Raw genomic sequence first — 9,777 nt, 5'->3', positions numbered from 1 at the left:
TTTGTTACTGAACGCGAAGGTACAGCATTGTCTGTTCTCACACAAGATCAAGCAGGTCAATACAAGCCCTGTGCTTATTTTTCAAGCACATTAGATCCAGTCGCCCAGGCGTTGCCTGCGTGCCTCAAGTCAGTTGCAGCCACAGCACTAGCTATCAGACAAAGTGATTCCATAGTTTTAGGACATTCCCTGACAGTACAAGTCCCACATTCAGTAGAAGTTCTTTTAAACCGAACACAAACTCAGCACTTGACAATTGCACGTTTAACAGGTTATGAATTAACACTGTTCCAGCCACACATAGAAATTAGACGCTGCAACGTCCTGAATCCTGCTACACTGTTACCAGCAGTTAATGAAAATCCAGACCCACATGACTGTGTGGAAGTAGTTAACATTACGACAAAGCCAAGACAAGACCTGACAGACATTCCGTTACCAGATCCCGACCTGACACTTTATGTGGATGGTTCGTGTATGAGAACTAGTACAGGAGAACTAGTCGCAGCATATGCAGTGACTACTGACACTGAAGTTATTGAAACACACCGTATTGACACCCTGTCCGCTCAAGCAGCAGAGCTAGTCGCTCTGACACAAGCCTGTATACATGCCAAGAACCTGAAAGTTAATGTTTACACAGATTCACGTTACGCATTCGGAGTTGTACACGACTTCGGAGTGCTCTGGCAGGAGAGAGGTTTCATGACTTCTCATGGAACCAAGATTCAGCATGGTCTCCTTATTCAAGCCCTGTTAGATGCCATACATTTACCGACATCTATTGCTATCATGAAATGCAAAGCACATACGAAAGTCACTGACATTATTTCCCAAGGTAATGATCTAGCAGACCGCACAGCCAAGCTTACAGCACAGACTCCAGACATTCCAGTTAACATGACACATACTTCAGATCCGATTATATGCATGACAGTTAAGGACCCTACACAAGATGTCATAGATATCCAGTTACATGCTACTCCCGATGAAATCAAGAAATGGTCTGAACAAGGAGGGGTCCAGACAGATCAAGGATGGTTAACGAAGGGTAGAGCCACATGGTTTCTCCCCGATTCTATGGTTCAAGTCATTATCAATACCGCACATAGTCCAGCACATTTAGGAGAAAAAGCTATGTTAGATAGTATCCAGAACATTTGGTTCAATAAGCATTTACGAGCTGCAGCCAAGCAGAAAGTCCGTACCTGTATGATATGTTGTCAGTTTAATCCAGGTAAAAGTGTCCCGGTGGAACAAGGTGGTTTCCAGCCCCCTGACCACCCTTTTGAGGTCCTCCAGATGGATTATATTCAGATGGAGCGATGTCGAGGTTTCAAGTATGTCCTTGTAGTTGTATGCGCTTTGTCCAGGTGGACAGAAGCATATCCAGTCCCAGATTACACAGCCGCGACCACTGCCAAGCAGTTGGTTCGTGAATTTTTCCCTAGATATGGACTCCCTAGAGTCGTATATTCTGATAACGGCCAGCCATTCTCATCTGAACTCATGAAGCACGTTTCCCTTTTGTTAGGGTACCAGTGGAAGTTCCATTGTGTACGCCATCCTGAAGCAGCCGGTCTCGTAGAGAGACATAATCAGACTCTGAAAATCCGCATTGCAAAAGTCTGTAAGGACAAAGGTGTGGACTGGTTAGTAGCTCTGCCAGTCGCTTTGTTTTATATGCGCATGGTCGCACATTCCAGATCAGGTCTGTCCCCGTATGAGGTCGTATTCGGCCGCCCCCCTAACATGTGGGGTACTCCTAGACCCCGAAGTATTACCGATGTTTCATGTAATATGCTGACAGATTACCTAGCTTCCTTGATGTCTGCCCTCAACTCATGTCGTTCACAGGTTGCCGCCGCATTTCCAGACAATACCGAGGTGGCACCGCACGAGATCGTTCCAGGCTCCCTTGTGATGGTCCGGAATTGACAGATCAAGTCCGCTGGAACCACGTTGGAAGGAGCCACGCCAGGTCCTCTTGACCACCCGTACTGCCGTCAAGTTGGAAGGCAGGAAAGGATGGGTCCATCTTTCTCATGTAAAACTTTTCAAAGGATTGAAACCAATTTCTAAAAACATTTCCAAGGATTTCCAGGATTCGAAAGATTGCCAGAACATTGTTTTAAAGGACTGTCCCGCACAAGACATTATTACAACCCCTCCCTTGTTAGAGAAAACTCCGCAACAGGAGTATAAGTTAAAGCTCAGGTCTAGTAAAATAAGTCAGTCAGTTTGATTGTATAAGTCCTCCCCTAGGTGAAACGGTTAGACTGTTTCTGACATGTATAAAATAGACCCCCATAGTGAGAGAGTCAGTCGAAGTTCACTTCAATGTATCGTTTTTCTAAGTTTCATATTGTTTCTCAGCATAATGATTTCCTGCACCAGCTACGCACTTTTCCTGTGTTTTCCAGTTCCTCATGTAAATATGTCTACTAATGCTACAGTAGAGCACACGTTTAGTGATCTGCCTCCTCACGAATATTCTTACCGCCTTGCTATGCGTAACAACACATTTATCCGTATGTTACATTATTCACACCAGACCAGCAATGCTACTAATTGTTGGGTGTGTGGTCGACTCCCCCCTTTCCAGACATCAAAGGGAGTTCTGCCACTCTTCCCTTATCCATTCTCACATAATGGTTCGTGTGGAGCATGGTCCACGTTAACGTCATCCTCAACAGATATGTCTTTTCTTAACAGTACATGTTTTCCAGACAAGCAAGGTTTCCCCCACAGAACAGGTTTAGATCTAGAAAACGAAGTATATAATTTAGGTAATTATTCGTCGAATTTCATGGTCCTGAATGTTCAGTCTGATACTACTCCAGACTTACCTGCTATTTCAGTACTACCTGTCAAAGGCGAATTATGTGTCCGTAGTTATGGTTCTGTACACATAGGTCATAGTGAATGTACTACTGTTATCAAGTATAGTGACAGTGGGAAATCTATTTTCAAAGCTTCACGTCATTCTAATTTTATTTGTGGTCAAACTGCATATGTCCGTCTGCCCCTCGATTGGGAGGGAACCTGTTACATTGCTTTCCTACTGCCACCTGTTTTTCTAGCCCCATCTGATTATCACAGAAACACACATCTAGTACACATTAGACATAGAAGGGAGTCCCCAATTGTCGATTATACTGAAACTACTCTAGAACAGTATACAGATTTCAATAAAGGTTTCTTCTTCTTTGTAGGACCTGTCCAGAATAGTAAACTGATCCGTAGGTTAACAAGAACCCTTGAAGCTGTAGTAAATGAGACTGCCTCTGCTCTAGGTAACCTAACCGAGGAACAATCTGCTATGAGATTTGTCGTTTTGCAAAATCGTCTCGTCCTTGACGTCATACTGGCCGATAGGGGCGGGGCCTGTAGAGTCATCGGATCTAGTTGCTGCATTTTCATTCCAAATAACGCGCCGTCTGTTTATTCAGCTATAACCAGACTCCATAAAATTGCCCATCTGTTACACCAAGATCCAGGCACCTGGACATGGTCCGGTTGGTTCTGGAATATAATTTCCGCATGGGGATGGAAAGTCCTGTCTAGGTATTGCAGTAGCGATTATATTTAGCTGCTGCCTCTGTATACAATGTGGCCCTGCGATTTGCAGCATGTGTGCTACCTCTTGTATTCCTAGTCCCAAGCCCCGTTCCAAATCCCGTTCCAAGACAATTCGAGACGAGCAAATGGTTCTGTATGAAATGATAGATGGTATCATGAAAATTGATGTTTCCTGATGGAAACGTAGTGACAAGGAGGGAATGTGGAAAAGTAAATTTTGCCATGTTCTGTGTCCCTACGCTTCATCCATCATATGTTATGTGTGCATGACCAATATGCATATGTTATTCCCCATGCCTGATTAATGACGCAATTACAGTTGTGTCCACCTCTGGTATGTCATTTTCCAGTCCTCGTGAATACTACGAATATCAGGCCTATGTAAAGTAATGTTGCCACGTTTCCCAGTGTGCACGTTATTCCATTATAAAGTCCCCGTTTCCAGGCCTCAAAAGGGCCCGGACCACAGATTCAGCTCCTGTCTCCTGAAAGCCTCGCTGAGGAGCGATACAGCCCCCACCTGTATCCTCGACCCTTCACTTACTTCCTGCCTCGCAGTGCCCGGTGCAGCTTGGCTCTGCCTCTGAGTCTGCCAAAAGTATGTTATAGTTCCAGTTATCAGTTCAGTCCTCCTCTTCTGCATTCCTAAGCTACTGAACTGCATCAATAGTTTCCGTCATTGTCTAGCCTATTCGGCTCCACGTTAGAGAAATACTGTATTAATGGTCATTTAATATTCTTCATCACGCACTTCATGTAGAATAATGCATGGTCCAGTCTTAGAGTCAAGTTAGCTTTTCCCCTCATGACGTCTAGGTTATATCAACATGTTCCCTAAACATCAGATACCAGATAGGGTTTAGGTACATGTCGCTCCGACCCTCCAGACTCTAGTCTCTGCTCCTAGCACAGAGTTCGTAGCCCCCAGCTTCTCCTAGTAACACGTCATTGCCAGTTTTCGCGCACCATTAGGTTAGAGGTCCCGGCTCCTTAGGTAGCCCCCTCCTATGTTTCCGCCCATTCATGACATATTCTGTTACGTTTGCGTCACATGTCTATGTATACTCCCAGTTACACCTCTTTTTACTGTTATCTTTCGCGACTGCTACGCGTCACGCCTTCTGCTCCACCCACTGCTACGCCTACTGCAATGTAATGTTATGTGTTCGCGCTATGTATATATGCCTGTGTTTTGTTATTGAATGTTAGCGCGCTCATCCCAGACCTAGCCCCAGCAGCTGCTGGGCCTCTTTTCCCCTGTTGGGCCCCAGTTGTCCTGCTGGGCCCTGTCATTCTGTTCCTATGCAGGTTGTCCTGATCCTGTCCTTATGCTGTAATAAACCTGCAGAAACTCCTACTACCTCGAATCTTGACTCATATTTATTGAGCTATCTTTTATGCTATAAGTCTAGTCAAAAATAGGGTATTATTTATTTATTTACCACAGAACCTTCAAAATCTCCTCCAAGGGTCAAAATTACCATCAAAAAGACTTCCTCTGAGGAGAAAGTGAAAGGATCTACACAGTCGACAGGAGGTGTCGACGAGGAAGAGGACTTAGATGACGAAAACATAATAGTCGGCGAAACAGGAGGTAAAGACTGTTGCTAAGACGCCGGCGACACTTTCACAGTTGACGGCGGTATCGACGGGTTAGTCGTCGACGATGACTATGGCTACATCAACGGGAGTGTTGAGATAGTCAGCGACAGGAGCGTCGACAAGGAGTACATCTATAGTAACGTTGACGATAGCATCCACGATAATATCGACAAGGAGTACATCTATAGTAACGTTGACGATAGCATCCACGATATTGTCGACAACGGCAATCTGACGGGCTCGTCGACAAGAGAAAAGACCCCGGAAAAGAGGTTTTCATCCTGGAAAAGAACAATAACACCAGAAATTACGACTACAAGCAAGGTGTCTCCATTAGTCCCTTCTCACCTTCTGAAGAGGAGGACGTAGAGGACGAAGGGGAAGGTGGTCCTTTTGGATATGAGAGTAGTCCTTCGCAATTAAGAGTGAAATATCAGGAGGAAGATTCGGAGGAAGAATATGGGGAATTTCACCATCATTCCCAAAAACAGCAACAATACCACCAAGAGCTTAATGAGGAGATGACTAGTGTGCCGTCATCTTTACTGAAAGATCTACAGAACATGTTGGATTATAGAAGAAGGTATCCAGTGCCTCAAACCGCTCAGGAAATTCCTGAGGTTACTCCTCGACCTTGCTCTATACTGGGTACACCAGTACGAAGAAGGGAGATTTCGCCGGAGTCCATTCCTAGGTCTCCACCACAAAGATCTCAACGCCATCCAGATACCTCGGACGATGACTATGAAGATGGAGAGATTGCAGAACCTAGTAGAGAATGAGACGACTATCTCATTCCTTCTCCTTCAACTCCTACTCCGAAACCGGTGGATTCTCCACCAGAGGACATTGGTGGTTTTCATAACCTAATGGAAAGAGCCACTAAAAGATTCACACTTACCATGATGGAGGATAAGGCAGAATGTTTCTTGTATGACTTTAAATAAATGTAAATAAATGTAAATGTCGGAATTTGTAAAGCGCACAGCTACCTCCACCGGAGGTGTCCCGGCGCTGTCCGTATACCGCTTAGGAACCCTTCCTGGGAAATGTCCACTCCTGGGCACCCCCCAGGTGCAGCCAGGCATCCCAGCGCTTTTGGGGCCGTTGTGGAGACTAAGCAAGCTATTGCCCAGAGTTGCAGCGTGGGACCCATGATCAGAACAGGCACTGAGGCGAGAATATCCAGTCAGGGGAATTAATGAGCCGGAGACCCGCCGAGGCGGGAATCGAACCCTGGTCCCTGGCTCTGCATCAAGGTCTGCCTGCTCTAACCATTGAGCCACACTTCTCCAAGGAACCCTATCGAAGATCTGTCCGTTCCTTACCTATGGTTAGTCATATTTGGGAAGATGGCTTGAAGGTTATGGAGACGCCAGCTACAGTGACTCCGGTTCTAGCCAGACTGGATAAGAAATATAAAGCGCCTTCAGATGCTCCAGCGTGTCTTTTGGGTCATCCAAAACCTGATTCAGTGATGACGCAGGCGGCGCAGTAGAAATTGAGAAATCCATCACCTTCAATTACAACACCACCAGACAGAGAGGGTAGGAGGCTGGACAACGCAGGGAAGAGGTTTTCCTTAATGTCTGCCCTGCTGGTGAAAGCTGAAAATGCCCTCGCTATTCTAGGAAGATACGACAGGCAAATGTGGTGCGACCTGTCGCCTTATATTGACCGGGTGCCGGAGCCAGAGAAGCAAGAGGCCAGAAAAATTCTTCTGGAGGATGAAAGGACTTCGGCAGAAGTCATAGACTGCGCTATGGACATAGCGACCACGGCATTTAGGTCTCTGGGAGGAGCGACAGTTCTGCGCAGACAAGGGTGGCTACGAGCGACCGCTTTTAGGCCTGAAGTGCAGAATAAGATCTTAGACCTTCCCTTCAATGAAGATTTATTCGGTAAAAACATTGATGACACTACAGAGTATCAAGAAGGATACGGATACTGCGAAAGCATTGGGAACCCTACAATACAGAAAGGTTCCTTTTCGAGGCTCTAGAGGTAGTGGGCAATCTTATAGAGGAGGGTATCAGCAGGGGAGATATTCCTCTTACTCTGCTTCTTCCCAGCCCTACCTCCAGCAGTACTCAGCATCAATCAGGAGGTTATACGAAATAGACTCAGATGCAAAGGAGGTCATCAGGGGAAGGACAACACCCAACGACAATGGCAACCTTCAATCTCCGGCTACATCAACGCCTCTAAGATAAAGTGCTCCCCTGGGTGGAAAGATTGCTCATTTTCAAAATTGGCAAAAAATAACGGACCAGTGGGTCCTCAACATTATTCGATTCAGCCACACTCTAGAATTTCTACAGACGCCTCCTTGTACACCACCGGTGCATCAAAAGGTCAATCATCTGCATCAACTCCAGGAGGAGATTCGGACAATGCTCCGAAAGGGAGCAATAGAGCCGGTACCGGATTCCCAAAAAGGAAAGGGATTTTACAAGATTTTTTCTGGTCAGGAAAAACATCCCCAATGGCATCCTATTCTGGATCTCAGATCCCTAAACACCCCTCTCAAAAAGCAATCTTTCAGGATGGTGTCTCTTCAGGACATCCTTCTACTGTTGAACCCAGGAGATCACATGACCACTTTAGACCTGCAGGATGCGTATTTTCATGTCCCTATCCATCCTTCTCTCACACACACACACACAGTACCTTCGATTCGTGGTGGCCGGAGAGCATTATCAATTCAAGGTACTGCCATTCGGCCTAACCTCAGCACCTAGAGTGTTCACAAAATGCCTGGCTCCAGTGGCGGCGGTGTTAAGGAAGCAAAAATCTAATATTTCCTTACCTCAACAACTCGTTAGTCAAAAAACCATAGGAAACACAGGCCAGGGCGTCGGCCTGCTTAGAATGCTTTGCCAAACTGGGTTGGACTCTGCACGAGGGAAAAAAAAAAAATCAACCCTTCAACCGACAAAACTGATCACGTTTCTAGGAGAAATACTGGATACAGAAAGAAACAAGGCATTTCCCTCCAAGGAAAGGCAACTGAGGATCGTGTCTCTCTTCCAAGACTTTATAAAAAGAAAGTATCTTTCAGTACGCAAGTACAAGTCATTACTGGGCATGAGGTCATCTTGTATTCCCCTTGTGCCTCACTGCAGGTTAAGGATGCACCAGTTGCAAGAACAGATCGATCTTCAGTGGCATCAAGTGGAGGGATGAAGACACAATCCAAGTGACACCAGTCATGGTCCAAGCAGTGACATGGTGGACGCAAACAGAAAATGTCTCAGGGTCTGTCATTTCTTTCAAAACCAGCTCCATTGATAGGGACTACCGATGCGTCCCTGGAAGGATGGGGGGCTTTTCTTCAAGATCTTCAAGTCAGCGGTCGTTGGAGATTGCACGAGCAGCAATTACACTCTGCTAGAACTCAGAGCAATCCGCCTCGCATTGCAAGCTTTCCTACCAAGAATAAAGCGATCGCCGGTGTTCAGAACAGACAACACTACGGCAATGCACTACTTAAACAAAGGAGGAACAAGATCACTCCATGTTTCAGGAGGCCGAGAGAATATGGGAATGGGCGCTACAGCAGGGGGACCACCAACAGTAGACCTCTTCACCACAAGAGAGAACAGGAAATGCCAGTTCTTCGCAAGCTGGCTTCCCCAGAAGGTCTTGGGGGAATGAGTTTTCAATGGCATGGTCCGGCGTCATTGCTTATGTTTTTCCTCCAATTCCTCTCCTGCCCAGAGTGCTTGTGAAGATCTAGAAAGAACCGTGAAGGCTGATCCTGATAGCCCCATGGTGGCCCAGACAACACTGGTTCACAGAACTCCTGCTGTGGTCTGAGGACCGTCCAGTTCATCTACAACCGATTCCATCGCTTCTGACAATGTCCCAGGGACAAGTGCTCCATCCGGACCCGAAATCCTTGCGCTTAGCAGCCTGTCTCCTGAACACTGAATTTCAAAATCTGAAAATCTCAGAGGAATGTAAGAGAATCCTTGCTAGGGTGGATAGTACCAACAAAACCTACATAATGAAATGGAAAAGATTTTTTCTATGGTGTCAAAGAAATAATTCACCCTCTAACTGCGGCACCTCATGAAGTTATCCCATACATCTTGCTTCTAGCCAAGTCAGGATTGGCTCACGCTTCTATTAAGGTGCATTATCCCGCTACAGGAGGTCTTACTCTGTCCTTCCTTATGGTCTCCAAGGATCATCTAACAGTTTATGAAAGGGGAATTCAGTGTTTTTCCTCCAATAAAACCACCACCGGCGTTTAAATATAGTGCTATCTCAGCTAATGAAACAACCCTTCAAACCTATACATAGAGCAGATTTGAAATTCCTGTCATGGAAGTTGGCGCTTCCCATCACCTTGACATCAGCAAGATTGGTTGGGGAACTACAGGCTCTCACGATTCAAGCTCTTTTTGCAGTGTCAAGACGACAGGAGGATTCTTAGAACTAACCCAGAGGTCACTAAGTGCCAACTGAATTTCACTTAAATGAACCGTTAGTATTGAAACACTTCTTTCCTCAACCGGTGACAGCGGCAGAGAGTACTGCATTCACTGGATGTTCAGCGATGTCTCAAATGCTACTTGCAGGAAACTA

Source organism: Lissotriton helveticus, chromosome 5_1, assembly GCF_964261635.1.
Source record: "Lissotriton helveticus chromosome 5_1, aLisHel1.1, whole genome shotgun sequence".
NCBI lineage: Eukaryota > Metazoa > Chordata > Amphibia > Caudata > Salamandridae > Lissotriton > Lissotriton helveticus.
This window is presented reverse-complemented; position numbering follows the sequence as displayed.